At 41.4% G+C, this 14,909-nt stretch overlaps 1 long non-coding RNA gene across 2 annotated transcripts in view; it reads right to left on the minus strand.

Moving 5' to 3' along the window:
• Positions 1–3,938: 3,938 nt before the first annotated feature.
• Positions 3,939–14,909, minus strand: part of LOC147132299 (uncharacterized) — a 43,704-nt gene continuing 32,733 nt past the window's right edge. The window contains exons 4-5 of one of the 2 annotated variants that reach the window (XR_015082018.1): positions 10,638–10,717; positions 10,449–10,548 (exon numbers count right to left, since the gene is read on the minus strand). This is a non-coding gene — a long non-coding RNA (uncharacterized LOC147132299). Of the gene's footprint in view, positions 4,033–10,448; positions 10,549–10,637; positions 10,718–14,909 lie in introns of those variants that run through there. The other variant, XR_015082017.1, reaches the window with a different exon arrangement.

Genomic DNA, 14,909 nt, shown 5'->3' on the forward strand with positions numbered 1-14,909 from the left:
TAATGGACAATTAGAATCTCTCATGAAAGTTTTTGAATGGGGGAGGAATCTAGAGTACCTGGGGAAGGTGAGGGGGGCACAGGGAGATCATGCAAACTCCACACAAGAAGGTCATAGCCGAAATTTGAACCCCAAACCTCAGAACCGTAAGGCAGACATGCCAATCATGAGGCCCACCATCCTACCTGCTTTCAGTGTTTGTGTATTTACCCAAGTACCCTAACTGAATATTTTGATTTAATGTGCTTGGTTCAGATCATTGCCCAACTTGAGTTCAAACTAGGTTAATCTTTGATGACCTTTTCTACTCCGAACCGTTTAGATTGACATGTAAAATACAATAGTTCCACACACAGCAAACAATAATTATTGCCCAACTACAGTTCAGAGATCATCTTTGGTGACTCTTTCTACGTATAACTTTTTAGATTGAACAGTGTAAACTAGGAAAGTTCAACAAATAATATTCACAGTAATACTTTGGTAACAAAGGACTCCACATAATCAGAAAAGTAATGTATCGGAATCAAAGCATCAAAGAATCAAGGACTATCCGTCCCACATTACGGAAAATCTTGAGTTAATTTCAAATAAGATAGCAGATTGACATAAGCACAAATAATTACTGCTTGTCTTTAAAATATAATGACTGTTAAGCATTCTTTGGAAATGTTAATAACTACAGTCATGAATGACGAAGTTGTTAAAATGTAATTGTGTATGGACTGTAAACCTGAGGGAAGGAATACTGTATAATAAATAATACAAAAGAATACAATACACATACTGTACATTATTGTCAATATTGCAATGATAATGTTGGTCTGTTTGGCGGAATATACTAAGGAAGAACAAGCACACCACACTACAGGGCGGGTGAAATATAACTCACAATTATAATATATTATGAATATATTCAGATGGCATTTTTGAATTATTTTATGTACCGGTACTAACTTGGAAGCTCGCCACTTGGCTAGTTTTTCTCCAACAATGCAGCGCTGTGTATTCCAGGTTTTTCAGTGAAGAGATGGGCTGTGTTTAGAATCATCACTCGTTCCCGACTCCCGAAAAGACACTTGTTATAAACAAATATAGCATTTTTTTTACATGCTACCTTGGTTTTATGTGTCAATGTCTCCCATTCTGAAAATAAATCATGCTTAAATTGCTATTTTCAAAAGGTTGGTGATTTGAAATTGTAGGCATTCATAATGAAGGAAGTCCTTATTGACAAGAGTGATTCTGAACACAGCCATACGACTAGTTAAACTACTACTGTAGTTAGTATACGGTTTGCTAGTTTAACTGCCCCATATTGCATTGCATCTTTCAAACTGGCCGATCATACTCATAAACTTCCAATCTGTGACAAAAAGTCACCATGGACATATTAACTAAAGTTATTTAACCAATCAACAGCAAAGTAAAATGTATGCACTTTATTGGTTTGTATTAGCTTTCAACAATCTGGCTTCCAGTGACAAGTTGTATAATGTAAACTTGTCAACTAATCGACACTTAAGTAAGATTTATGCACTTTAGTTTGTATGAGCTTTAAACTACCTTCCAGCTACAACTTTCTGCCTGTGCTGCAGGCTAGAGATTGTGTACGGTCTAACTGGCTCCACTACGACACCTGCCGTTCATACGTGGTAGCATTAATTTCACAATACTTTCCCGATCTGATCACATACTAACAGCCCAAACAAAGACTTACGGTGTTTTCTCTTAATTTTCTTTCATGACAAAGAAATGTTTGGTTGCGTAAATCCTCCTATTTGTAATCCGCACGAGCTGACCCATTAACAATACATTAACCAATAAACGCAAAAGTCAACATACACAGCAGCAGATGTCTGACTGATACAATTGTGGCAAACAATTCATGCATGTCACTAGTCCCTTAAAAAGTTTTAAAAGCCTTTATCCCCAAAAGTAATCGTCGAATTCACAGTCCCGCAAATCCATCGTCGAGAAATCCTCCAAATAACCACTTAAAAGAAAAAAAAACAAAAAACGTGGAAAATAATCTACTCCAGTTGATCGGACACAATTTTAACAGTCACTTGATTAATCCACAAGTATTTTCATAACGATGTGAAATACAGTTAAATCATCTTTGCGAAGTTCTGACAGATTTATTGTAGCGAGAAGGCGGCTCTTAAATCATGCCCACACGCTGCTCCAAACTCCAAGCTGATTGGTTGAATATCATGTGACGTCGGACAATTTGCACGCATGCGCAATTAGTGCAAGGGCTCTGAGGGAACCGCTAAGGTTTCATCGGCACTATTTCCCAAACATTGAATAATATATTTTTTTCATAATTATTTTTTGAAAATTAAATATACATATATATATTCATACGTCAAAAGTTCTATTTGAAATTAATCCATCTTTGAGTGATATGTGATATGTTTTAAATTTGTACTTTAACTTTTTACATTGTATCCATATTTATCAATCTTTGGAATGAGTCAGTTTTCCACGCTTAATAGACAGTGCATGAAAACTATTCAATTTGACGACGAGTCCATTGATTGGTAGCCGACTTGATTTAATAGTCACACTAAACGTCTGAGCAGGCACTACTGGCATTGATTGGAGTCTGCTTAAATGAGATTAAACGATTACTTCACTCATCTAGATGGTTCATAACTTGTGAGTTTGCAGATCGGGTACACATTTTTCTGCAAAGGTTTAGCCATCTTATTTTTAATTTTATTTTTTAATTAAAACAAATTTCTTATATAAGGACATAATTCTAAATAACATTAAGAAAAAAACATTGTCATTGTTATAATACTCATGTGGGTATCATCCAATGATTAAGAATTCTTAAATATTTAAAATATTTTAGAACTAGTTCATTGTTTCTTGCATTTAACAACAAAAACAAATGAAGTTAATACAAATATTAGGGCCATTCAATTTGATCACAATTATTTTAAAACGGTTGTTTAAACAGTTAAATAAGCATTTTCATTATTTTGTGAATTCCGTATCAGAACAGAAATGAAAGGAAATTTAAAAACATGTTGAATATGATTTTTCATTTTAATTTTAATTTTTTTAACTCCGTGTGTGTGAGTGTGTGAGTGTGTGTGAGCGTGTGTTTCACAGAGAGGAGCTCTGTCCTCCAGAGAGGTAAACATCACACTGGCTGCCTCTCTCCCTCCAGCGCCGTCGCTGCTTGATTGACAGGTAGCTTTAGCCAATCACGCATAGGCATCGATATCTGTCCTTTCAATTGGTTTATACCCTCAACGCCCACATATTACATCAGCCAATCAGAAAGAGCGTGGTAGCACCCCCTCTTTGGGTAGATTCTCTGGCGCCTCACAGTGGTAGCATGTGGTTTGACACTTAACTTGTCGCCTGCGAGCTGTTATTTGAATCAAAATGTACTGGGATTTTAATTTCTTTACTTAATACCCCTTTCAATACGTGCCTGGTTTTAATAAGAAGAATACTCAGCAAAATGTTTCTCGGCTTAGTCGAGCCGGCAGTGTGGCTGTATTATTTAATAAGTCCGCTGTATAGCACATATGTTTTATTACCACGCAAGTCATGAAAGGCTCCCGTAATTTATCCACCGTTTAGTAACAAAGACATTTATCATCATTGTGGTTTTCTAGTTAAGACGCAACCACTAGATGTCGCCACTGCGCAGCTGTTGGTGCGATCAACAAGCCTCGCAGCAGAACATTTTGACTCGGATGTGGATTTGCTCATGATGCTCCATTATGATTTGTGCTGTTTGACTTCTCCAAGCACAACTGGACACTATAAAACTGTAACATTTTTAACATCGATGCATTTTTTTTTTGTGTTTCTGCATGTATCCTTCACCCACCTCAGAAGAATCAAAAGGCCAACAGTGACACAAGACGCTGACAAGATCCATTCTCCGCCACCCCCCGCCCCCTCCCTTTGAGCTCTAGAGGCAGTCCTGGATTTGATGTCAGAGTCTCAGATGGCCGCCTTGATAAAGTCGGTCTGGCTTGTCGAGACTGGCAGCCGTCCCTTCTTGGAAAAGAAAACAGAAAGGTCCAACACAAACAGAAGAAAATGGCCGTTACTGAAGAAAAACAGCTACGCACGAATGTGTGCAGCTAATTTATAATGTTACAAGTGTGCACACATAAATACTGATAGCCTTTATGAATGTCTCTTTGAAAATTGTGCTTCAATGAGGATGGGAGAGGCCGAAAATACATGTGCAATAGGTTACATGTGGCCATTGTGTGTATTAATCAGAGGCATGTCGTCGTCGTCGTGTTTGAGGAGACTTTTTTCTGTCCAAGCTGTAGCTATTGTGTCTGCTACTAATGGACTCCTCGCCCTGTCCCTCCTTATTTCCCCATATCATATCCATGCATCCCCCTGGGAGCTGATTAAAAGGCTTTCTACCTAGGGTGAGGGGAGAAGATGAGTAGCTAGTGAAGAAGAGTGGTCCTTATTACGCTGGATGTCTGGACATGAGAGGGTGGAGTGGAGGTCCTCTTTAGTTAATCGATAGAAATAGCGCTCGCCTACACTGTCGGTGTCTCTCGGCCTCTCTCCCCCTGTCTCCTCATGCCATTAGAGATAATGTGTCTACTATTGACACAGCTAGGTCTCGGGACCATGACAGAAATACAGTTGAGCTCTGTGAGGTCGAGCGCCACGTCATTAAAAAAAAAAAAAAAAAAAAAAAACACTCGTTGTTTAACCTGCTTGAGTGCATGTTCCATTCTCTCACTGCGAGCTGTAATTGCAAATGAAAAACAGTCTTTCTTTTATCATTTTCTTCAACAATAATGATAATCATAAGGAATATGTACAGTGAGTAAATCAGTCAGTGTGTATAGTTACTCTTTTATATGAAAAAAAAGTGGACCAGCAATCACTACAATACTTTTTCAACCCTGTCTGACTTACATGAATTGCTGCGATGGCAAAAAGAATTTATGATTGGTTATATAACTTCACAACCGAAATAAAATTGTAACTATTTAACAGGCGCAGCAGTTTGATTTTTTTTTTTCCTGGTCATGCCATTCAGTTTACCACTTGTTGCTAGGCAGAGTTTACAGGGCTCAATAAGAACGACAGATTGGCCAATTAAATAATTGGAGTATGTCGGCCACAGTCACATTGTTTGAATGGGCAACTAGGGACTGATGGGTAATTATTATTAATTTGGCGAGACATTTTCCCATTTGAATCACTCTTCTGTATTAAATATAAAATGCAGAATGAGAAATTGCACCATCTGGTGGAGAACAGCTCCTGCAGCGTTAACAGACACCACCAGCTAAAATGTGACATTATTTTCTAGATATGATAGCACACCCGGTTGTTTCCTGCTTGGTGTCAAAAAATAAATAAATAAATAAATAAAAAAAAGCTGACCGACTAAATGCTATAAACACAGCCGAAACAAAAACATCAAAAAACGTTTTGAGTTATCGGCTGTCGTCCAGCTGAGAAATCCAAGATGCTTTAGGGGATTTCTGGCAAAGATAGACTGATGTTAAGATTTACATTCAATAATAATACAGCGGTGATGGAAGGTATAAACTTACTGAAGTCGTGAATTTGAGTTACTTGTGCTTTACTTGGCTTGTTGCGTTTGATAGCGCCTCGTGAATCACCACACCATCGTGGACGATACAGTCGTATGGGTGTCTGTCGGGTGGTAATTTACTTCCTTCACTGGCAAGGCCCGATGGAAAGAACAGCATGTGTAGTATGCAAATGCCCAAATGTGTCTTTTGAGGAGATTTGCTAGCAGAGTGACGCCGCCTAACTGTCCAGATAGCGCCGCAGACTTCTGAGAGATGCCTGGGCGAGCTGCGGGGAGAACAACCTCTAACCTCGCTGACTCGCTCACCTCCCGGGGTCAAGAAGGGAGGGGCGAGCGCTACGGGGGATAGGCTGTGTAATTGATGTTGGGGAGAAGGCCTGCGGAGGCTTGCTGTGAACAGGGGAGGGGGGAGGGGTGGAGGGGGAAACCCGAGGCTCCGGAGGGGGCAGGAGTGGGAGAGTCTGATGAGGGTCTCTGCTCTATGTCCTCCAGTATATGGCACTGCAGTTTGGATCCTAGGGGGACTGCAGAGTGGCTCAAATTATTGGAGATCAGAGCTTATACTGTGTAAAACCAAACGAAAAGTAAACTGATCAATATTATTACATCCAACAACCTGAATTCATGTGATTTTTGAATGGATTTATACCATTAAAAACTGTAATAATAAATACTCTCTCTTGGAATTGTTACCAATAACTGTTCCGTCACATACGTTTTGGCAGGCATTCCATATTGTCAAAAACAAAACTTGTATTTTTTTGGTCCAAAACAGTGATTTAAGTTGAAACTTTAAAATAGAAATTATTGGCATTTAACGCTTATTTATTGCCCAACTTAAAATGTAATTGAAATTTCTTGTCTTGAAGTTTTGGGTTTACTCAACTCTTTTTTTTTTTTTTTTTTTTCAACATTTATATTCCAAAGTTCTAATATTTATTCCATAGAATTGGATTTATTTATTCAGTCTATTCTCTTCATTTCATAGCATTCCTCTTAACTGCACTGATTCCAATATGTATATGCTTATTAATTTTTTTTTTCAATCAGATTTCAGTCTGTGTGTCGCTATGTCAATCTTGTCTGCCAAAGGCCATCAGACCGGCCAATGTAACTTAAAATATATTTGCAAAGGGCTTGTTTCTTTAACCAATCAGTTTTCAAATTCCTCTCACAGGCCCAGCCAGCTGGCCCACAATAACGGCACATTTTTCCGCCCTCCGGTTGATCAGAGGTAAACTGGCTACTGCCATTATCGATTGGAAGAAAATGTCTGTAGTGATCAGACAAATGAATTGTTTTGAAATCGTCATGCCCTCTGGTGGGAATTATTTTATTTATCCACCAAAATGGTCAGGTTATTAGATAAATATTGATTCAAAATGGGTGTCCAAACGTTCGAGTGGTAGTGTGCGTTCCACAGTTGCATACCGTTATTCTACATTTTTGTATGGCACCGATGTATTCTCTATACTGAAAAAAAAAAAGTTGAGTGAACTCAAAATTTCAAGGTAACAAACTTGGATAAAATTGCGATGGTGCTGGTGGTTAAGAAGTGGATTAAGTCAGATAAATCTCAAGTGAAGGCCCAAACGCATGGTCCACCACTTCTGTATAATGTTTGCGATTCTGTATTTGAACCATGTGAGTCCTTTCTGAGAGAAGTGCTGGATAAATATTTTTTTACTTACTTACTAAATAGTGTATGTTTGTCTCAACTGTGAACCAAAGAGCTGTAGTTGTCACAGGAATGAACTTTGCTAGTTTTTAGTCAAAATTCACAGTTGCTCTTTCAGCTGGAAGTCAAAGGGCATGCTGAATTGCTGAGGTCTGGGGAGGTGGGGGGTAAGGGAAGCAATGGCTGACAGATGTTTACAGAGGCATTCTGCCACCATAAGGAGTGCGGGGGATTTGGTGCATTGCCACCAGCACTGGTCACATCTCAGTCCATTCAGCCGCCACTGTAACAGGCACAGACGGCTTGGCCCCTAACCCACCCATGCAGATGGCTTGGGTCGCCCTCACCATTCGCATTGATTGCTACCCAACCACCTATGTGCGGGCTGACTGCATCGCTTCCACAGCGGCGGGATTCCAGAGGCCCACCATGTTCGAGCGGGCCGCTCCTCAAGTTACCCGCAACATGGAGCACAGTTATTTAGGAGAATGATAAACTTTTGAATATGGCATGATGGCCCTAAGGAAGAGATTTTGCGAGTTGTCTGAGAGCCCAAAAATGAACGCGGTCAAAACAAGGTAAAAAAACGATATATGCTTTAAATCAAACCTTCCCGCAGAGTGATGTGAATACATAAAGATAGTTCACTCAGCCCTTTGTTCGCAAGAGATTGTCAAATGTTGTGGTAATCAATTGTTTCATTATGCAGCGCTTTTAAGCACCAATCACTTAGCAGTCAAATTTTTATGTTTTTTTTTTTTTCTTTTTTTTTACACTTGGACAGCTTCACTACCATCATAAATAAGATGAACCTGGTACAAATGACCAATAATATGTAGAAAATTACCCCTGAATGGTGAACAATGGCTGTCAAAGCGATAAATGCTTAAGATTGGCAAATTTTGAAAAGGAGGTAGCAGAAGCAAACGTGCCTTTGAGAGCAGAGGTAAAAGATTTGAAAGTCTTGCCGTTGATAGATTGAGGTCACAATAAAAGCACCGGGCTTTACATGCATGTTGTGGGACAGGATTTAGCAAGCATGCGTATTAATGGTGATGACCCCTGATTTGCCATGCTTGACTATAGGAGAAAGCAGATGGTGTTATGCGAAGGGGAGGGGGGGGGTGGAGGGGGGGGGGAGACAATTTGGCTTGCAGAGCATGTTCCTCGCTCAGAGGCAGTTGGTTTGCTGGACCACTGAGACACCGACTGCTGCCTGTATGTTTTCAGTCCAAGTGTCTCAAGGTGGGAAACATTCCAACACAATCAGGCAAGCAAACAAAACCTGCTCTGAAATTGTAGCAAGTTTGTGTTTGCTGTCTCCGCTTCACTCAAATCTGTTACTGCTTTATGCTTTGACTCCTGAGGATGGTTAAACATTAGCCCGCGTAAAATCAAACGAGGCCTAAAAAAAGTCTTAATACAACCTTTGACATGTTTGAACCAAATGAGATACCGGCAAAGCAATTTGAAATGGAAATTCTTTGAACTACCTAAGACAAAGCAAAGGTATCCATCTGTTACACGATCACTTGCAAGAGGACACTCATCCTGTGTGATTTAAAGTGACTGATCCGCGTAGCGAATAGCCATGATGGAGCACTTTTTGTGTCTTTTCGGCCCCCATTGATGCGGGGTAACGCGGTGCCCCTTTCACGAGACTGTGACTGCTAGAGTGTAACGCCGATGAAGACTTCATCCAACTCCGCTGAGCTCATGATGGGAGGCAGTCTGACTCTTTTCCTCCCAGGACTTCTCCACCCAACAGCTGTATGTTTTCCTATGTCTACCTCCGCTCCTGTATTATACAATTTCCTAATCCATTGCAAATGACAATCATAAATATTTACTATTGACGGTGCCAAAACGGAGGTAATTAGAGACACTTGTTAGATTGAGTAGGTCTACCTAATGTTGTGGCCGGGCAGCTCTCGCTACCGTTCCGTAAGATGCTGAGTGCCGATCGTGCGGCGCATTTTAAGTGCCATTTGATGATCAAACGGCCGTGCGGGATAAAAACTCTTATGAAAACATGCCTACATGCACGTATAAAGCTCCATGAATCCAACCACCGCATCAGTGCGCTCACAGCATTCACGCTAACGTGAGTGTATTTCTTCCCTTGTAAATGGTAATCGAGGAACTCCTAAAGGGAGATGGAGGGCGAATAAATGGAGGATTTTCAGCTTGTTAAATGGGGCATTAGAGGGCTTGTGACTGGGAGTTGTAGGCTATAAAAGCCAACAGTTCGGCTGCACTCATGTTTTAGTGCGTTGGCTCATGGCTTGACAGCTTTGCTGTTTGGGTGTCGTTGAGGACCAATGCCGTGGGGCATGCTTTACGCTGCTCATTTGGCACATGGGGAACTTTCAGGGACCACCAGAGGCAGATTTAAGACCTAACCAAGGAGAGTGACTCCCATGTGCCAGTCTGCCTTAGAGACCGTCTCTTGGTTTATCTTGTTCCTTCATGCATTTCTTTTCTGGGAAACATTTTTTTGTTTCTTGGTTCGATGAAGAGCCAACTAGCAAGAGACAGTTTGGATTCATAGTTATCGGTCATGCGAGATCACATTTTGTCCAATTAGACCCGGAGGCAGTGGCGGTCCTAGCTTGAATGGGATCCTGTGTGAGATCCCCACAAATCTTTCATTCCTCAAATGAAAAGAAAAACCTGAGGGAACCTTATTGAAATCCTATTACAAACTCCAATGATTGACAGGGCAGGCAAGTACACATTGGAAAACAATTTCATGCAACATTTTGGACATTTTGGGTGCTTTGCACAAAATGCCAGAAACTACGACTGACTGGAAGCAATTTAATGATTTCTGTTTATTTGGATATTTTCAATAAAAGATATAAAACACCCCCCTGAAAAGAAAAACAGCACAGAAGCTACACAAAAGCCTGAAGAATCTGTGCATGTGTCAGGTGTAATATTTTACATTTCTTGGGAAATCACCCATGTTCTCCATGCACTATATCATCTTTATGAACACAATCAGCGCCAAACGAGCCTTGAGCTAATTCCGCTAATAAATCAGGGCACGGCATTAAGAAATAATATCAATCAATCTTATCAACTCATGTGGTCTTAAAGAGATGCATCTGTGCGCGCCGGTCTCTGAGCAACCATGCGGAATGCTCGGAGCATCCGTGCAAGTCATTTGAAGAATCCGAGGATTGTCACGGTGTACGAACAGCACCCCGGCCGCTTTTGCAAATGGACGGAAATGTCAGCAGGCAACACATCACAGGCGGCGGTGTGGATATCCAGCAAAGCGGCGTGTTCTCTACAAAGAACATCGACATGCCTGAGTTTGATTTGTGTGATCCGCGGAGTTACCCAGGGACAATAAACATTTTTTTCTTCTAACATCACCTGTGTAAATAAAGATGCGGACAAGCTACGTTGTTTCAGCAAATGTTGAAATCTGGATGACATTTTCTGGTTCACGTGCACTGAAAAAGATAAACGGCTGATTTGGAAAGCTGCTGCAAATAATAAAAGAGATAAACCCGCGTTTAACATTTTCGGTTTCGATGTGTTCCTTGCGCACTTAATTGTTTAATCATCTTCCTGGTGACTTCTGAAGTCGCCTTTTGACCCCCAGCGCAGAGAATCAGAGTCAAGCCAGCGAGGCGGACGCTGAGAGTCATCAGAGCTTAGAAGACACACGCGGGAAAGAGATTTCCTCCTCGAGACGATACAGTCATCTGTCATAATAGCTGTCACTATGATATGGTTCAAGGGTTCCCATTTCCCATCTGCTTGGTTTAGTCACTGAGTGCACACGCACGCACACACACAAACAGTCTGATAGCACGTATAGGGACAAAAATATAAGTCCCACAAACCCCTTCCGATAGTGACGATCAAAAATGATCGTTTTTGTTGAGGCAACATTTTTGAACTCTCGTCTGGTTAAATCTGTTTAGGTTAGTGGATTGTTGTAAAGAACATGTTTGGGTTGACTCCCCCTTTAAACGGTTGCATTCTAAGTTAGTGTTTTTAAACAAGAGCCGATATCGACATATAGACCGAGTGAGTAGGGGACACATTCCATGGGCGTCAACAGCAAAATACGATTCAAACTCACACCTTGTTCTGACCATCACTTTCCATTCCACGGAGCTTTATTCAAGATGGAGTGCTGCAGGGTACCGCCTTTGGCTTTCTAACTGCTTTGGTTTGAATTTACATGCTCTTCAGAAGAAGGTGATGGACACTCCGTTCACTTCGAGGGCAATGACACTACAAAAGCCCCGAGCAACTACTGCGTGTGGTTTGACTCATTTTTGGAACATTTTCAGGAGCAGTGCCGAGCTATTAAGTTGATCGACGACACGCACGGCATGTAGTTGGCCCGAGACGAGAGCCCCAGGCTGTTCCGCGACATCCTGGACAACATCAACAAAGCCATTGAGGCAAGATTCAAGAACTCAGGGGAAGTTGATTTTCGGACTGTAAAAAGTTTAACGAGCTCTAAGACCATATTGATGATGCAAAATTTCACGACCGCTCCTTTGGTTTTTGTCAGGCCAAGGCCAGCCTCGGTGGATTATATATCACACAGATGGTGAAGGACAAATTACCTCTTCATTCTACTAGCTTATGGCTTGAGCATGATGTTGGACAGACTGTTTCAGCGGGATCAAAACTGCTGAATTTAGAAGGGGAGCGTTCCAAACAATATAACGCAAACTGAAAGGCCTTTTTCTTCTGAAAAAAAAACCCCAACAGACACAAAAAATAAAATTCTTGGCTCTCATATCAAAAGTGAATGAGAGGCCCATAAAAGTGGAAGCCAAGATAAAGACGTTACACAATGCTGTCATCAACATCCTTCAAGTCTTCATCTTCCAAGAAAATTTGCAACCCTACACACAAACGCAATTTTTATTTCCTATTCACATGCACACAAACCTTCCATGCGATCTTATCGCATCTATTTTTACCCTTCCAATATTAGTCTTGAGAGAGGAGTTTCCATTGTCCTCACTTGACGTAAGCCTGAAGACAGCTGTAGATATTCGGAGACTTTACACATGCCTAAAGATTACAATCTTGTATTGCAACCTTGAGTCGGCATGATATGAAATTTAATATGTGAAAGCATACGGAAGTATATAATTCAACCTTAACTGAAGGCTACAGAGTTTTGTTTTCATTAAACCACTAAATTCCAATCAAACTCTCGCTTACATGTACATCAATACGGATAAACCGTATCTGGAACATATTGTAAAATATATACTACATATACTATTCCAACCACTGAGCAGATAAGACTTTTAAATAGGCCTGCATGTGAGTGTGAATGGCTGGCCACTAATCCAGGGTGTACCCCAACTCTTGCCTAAGGTCAATTTGGATTGGTTTCAGCTCACCTGCGACCCGAACGAAGACAAGCACTTTAGAAAATGAACGAATGGGAACTTAGTACCGTAGTCCAGAGAGTCTACTGTAGGTTGATTATTATTGAATACTTATTCACTCCTATTCCCAGGCATTTCTCCGTATATCAACATCACATTGTAGTTCCGATCAAATTCCAGCACTCGTCACGCATGCAGCAATATTGACAGATGAGTGAACTGTACACAGAAGAGCTGAGAGCGTTTCTTGGTTGACAGTCACTTTATCAATGTTCACAAGACGGGCCTTTGTCTCCTTTGTCTTAGTGACCATGTTAAATTAGCTCCGAACAGATGGATGCTGTCGGCTTGCCAAGCTGTCCATGCATGGGAACAATTTGTGTGTATTGAAGCCCGTCAGGATTTATTTGTGTGTTTATCTCCTTCTATGTTGTTGTGTGCTTAATTAATTCCATCGATAGCGCAAGTCAGACTCTGCTTCTCGTCTTCTCCTTTCTAACCGCCCACCTGTCAGGTGTGCGCACGCACGCTCGCGCGTGTCTGTGTGTTGTGCGCGCTGGTGTGCAGATGTCCGAGTGTTGCCGTCCTGCCAGCGAGCGGGTCTTTTGGAGCGCAAAGTGGAGGGGAGGACAGCCTCGATATTGGCAACCAGCGCGATCGACAGGGAGTCAAGTATGACAGAACGTGCGTATGCTCATGTTTGGCAGCGAAAAGGTGCCCGTGGTATGTTGTTTCCAAGATCCGAACGTCCAAATTTAACACAAAAGTGTGTGTGTGTTCTTTGTCACACGTACAGTTTATCTTTGCGTGTTGCAAACCTGATCCGGAATGATGTCATACGCAGCTGCTGCCTGGCTGACGGACAGTTTCCGCACCACAACATGGGGCCCTATGGTCTGCCTGTCAGGCCGACTGACGGCTGAATGACACCAATGAGAGCCAGCCGTCCCTCCGCCTTGGAGCCAGGCACTGAGTGACAGTCAGTAAGCAGCCAGAAAAGGCGTCCCTGAACCCGAAAGTAATCTCTTTTAACTTTCTCTCTCAGCTTTTTCTTCCTGTCACCCCTTTCTTCTTCTGTCTCTCTTTGACTCTGGCTTGTCCTCGCACCCTCTTTTCCAGCTTTTCGCCTTCTATGTTCTGAAGGCATTTTCTCCTCAGTGAGGGTCTCATGCTTGTTTTTGCTTTTCGGTGCCAACCTAAAGGCTAGATTTTCATCACCGTTTGTTAGTTTCTCAGCACGATTAGCCAATAACTACTAAGCTTTGTTGAGAGCAGGGGCATGAATCATGGAACGATCCAAGTAAATGTATGAATGCAAGATTTTCACTCATTTTTACTCGTGGGGACCAGTGACGGGCCATGTATTTGGTACTGGGGACTTACTTGATTTAATCCACCCCTTAATACCGCCACTATCACGTGGGGATTATACAAACTATTAGATTAGGCCTATTTGGCACATAAATAGACAGGTGACTTGAGCTATGTCGTTGTCCTGTTGTGACCTTTCTCCTGGCTCTGCATCTTCGTATCTATCTGCACCCTTGCACACTTACCAGTTGAAACCAGTTAAGACCGTGGAGTCACACGGAGAAAGATGTCAACACATTGTTGAGGTTAGTCCGCGCTCCTATGTGGTTGTGGCTAAGGCAGTGTTAGAATAGGGATAGTTTTGGAGAGGACAAACTTCCTTCCGTATCTGGCAGAAAAGGCGCCATGGCCGTGTCTCCATCTTTCTGGCATTAAATTGTTTACACAGTCTTTTGGTAGTGACTGTACTATTAGTATAATAGTGCAAGCATTAGAAATAAAAGGATACGTATATCAGTGCAACTGTGCGAATAATGTACATCATCTGGAGCAGTTCAGCATCAATATTTATCTAAAACCATGATGAAAATCTCAACATTTTTTAATAAGACACCAGAGATCCGGATTATTCAAAGTATTGCGGATCGCTACCGCCGTGTTTTAGTAGTCAAACACCCGATCAGAGGAAGAAAAATGCTGATGTCTTCAAAGTCCAGCGAGCTGGCTTCTCTAAGGCAAATTTGAAATCTGATTGGTTCAAGAAACAGTCCCATTGCTAATGTAGTTTAAGTTACACCGGCAAGCACTATTGATTCTGAAGGCCCTGAGCAGATTAGACTGACACGACAGAGGCAGAAATTTGATTAGTCGGAAAAAATATCTTATACATCCTATACATACCGGAAGCTGCACAGTCAAAGAAACACTGGGAAATTAAGAGAATTTACTGTTGGGAACAAATATC

This window comes from Filicampus tigris, chromosome 18 (genome assembly GCF_054856515.1).
Source record: "Filicampus tigris isolate MCC_2025a chromosome 18, RoL_Ftig_1.0, whole genome shotgun sequence".
Classification (NCBI taxonomy): domain Eukaryota; kingdom Metazoa; phylum Chordata; class Actinopteri; order Syngnathiformes; family Syngnathidae; genus Filicampus; species Filicampus tigris.